Source organism: Dichomitus squalens (assembly GCF_000275845.1).
Source record: "Dichomitus squalens LYAD-421 SS1 unplaced genomic scaffold DICSQscaffold_1, whole genome shotgun sequence".
Lineage (NCBI taxonomy): Eukaryota > Fungi > Basidiomycota > Agaricomycetes > Polyporales > Polyporaceae > Dichomitus > Dichomitus squalens.
Window position 1 is genome coordinate 2,960,148 of NW_006766883.1, and position 1,687 is coordinate 2,961,834.

Genomic DNA, 1,687 nt, shown 5'->3' on the forward strand with positions numbered 1-1,687 from the left:
GTTGCTAAGCAGCCCCTTGAGTATATAAGGACCCCCTTAGGCGCCCCCTAGTCCCCATCTCGACCTCTTGGTCATTGGGACTAGGTGAGTGACCATAGCGTTGTATCTCCCTCCGATTGCTAATGTATAACTTGGTCATTGGGACTAGTCTGTCGCTGCCTGCGTGAAGACTAGCTTTCGTAGGTCTCGTGCCTTCGTGCCGACCTCCGCTCTGCCCTCGTCGAGTTTTCTGTCACGTTTATCCCTCTCCCTCTCTCTTTCCCCTTTCGGCTCCTTGCCGCTCGCCTACGGGGTCGTCGCCGAACGTCGACCCGAGTCTACGCGCCTAGTCGCCGCGACACCCTTTGACAAAGAACGATTCGAGGCGGTGCCCGTAGTGAGAGCTCCCCTGCGGCTGAGCCTGCTCGCTGGGCCACTGGCATTTCCAAGAGTGAGTATGCCATGGGCCCAGTAAACTTGCGCATAAGTGCTTGTAGTCATACAGTGTGCACAGTGCACAGAGATAGTTTGCATGAGGGCAACAGTCACTGCACGAGATCATATCAAACGAGCCCTTGCCAATGAATACATGACTTGCAATGCTGTGGGTGGCCAGCCTCGAGTCACTCCTAAATGCTTGAGAGTTGGACATGCATATGGTTGATGAAACATGTCGAGAACACGTTGAAGCTACTGCACTGACTCAGGCATGATCATGTATATGCGACTGCACCTTTACTATGGTACCTCCTGTTTAGATCAGGGTACAGGATCCCCTGGGGGGCCAATGGGCACTCAAATACAGACATGGAAGTACCGCACGCATATCCATACTTCAAAACATTGTGGATTTACCTGGGTACGCGTGTGGTCAACCAACGGGGCCGTGATGCGCTGTCATGGAGTAGTCCCTGTGACCGTGATATGGCCTGTTTAGGCAGGTCGGCTAGGGTAGACGCCGGAGAGAAAAAAATCCGCGCGTTCACGGACTTATGCAAGGCGCTGTAACTTGAACAGCTGAAATTCCCTCCATTTTTCCCACAAGTATAGGATGATTTTCACAGAAAGATACCTTACGTTTCTTCTCATACAACAGAATAACTTTTGAGTGCCACTCGCCAGAATGGAGAAAGGGGCGCAAAGAATAGCTTTCGCAAAGGTTTTCTAGCGCTCGGTCTGTGAAAGTTGACCTTTCCCGGACATTTTCTCTGACGGGGCGAGGGTGCGGGAAAGGTGTAGGGCCTGTTCGGCAAAGAGTTGGAGTTAGAGTTACCGGCATTTCATGCCCAAATATAGTAATAATATCTCGGTTTTCAATCTCGAGAAAACTCGAGTTACTCGGGCGAGTGCATGCGTTCGGATGCCTCCCAGTAACTCCGGGCGGTTGTTATCAGCTCAGGTCATAAATTATCTCGAGGCTCTACCCTTTTGGCAGCCTGCTTGATTCTCTCTCTATAGAGTATTGGGATGGCTACCATGACCGGCGTAGATTGTGATCAGACATCCGAGACCATCCTACTTGAGGGATTAGGGCAGGCTACTACCAAGGCCCGCCCAGTCAAAACAATGACAGTTACTGCTATAATAGCCTGTCTTCGGCGCTCTATTTGAGCCTGATGGATAGCTTGGTGAATTTAGACAGCTGCTCTTGTGTGGACCATGGTGAAGCAGGGATGAAGCAGAGCCCATCTGATAAGCCATAGCTATT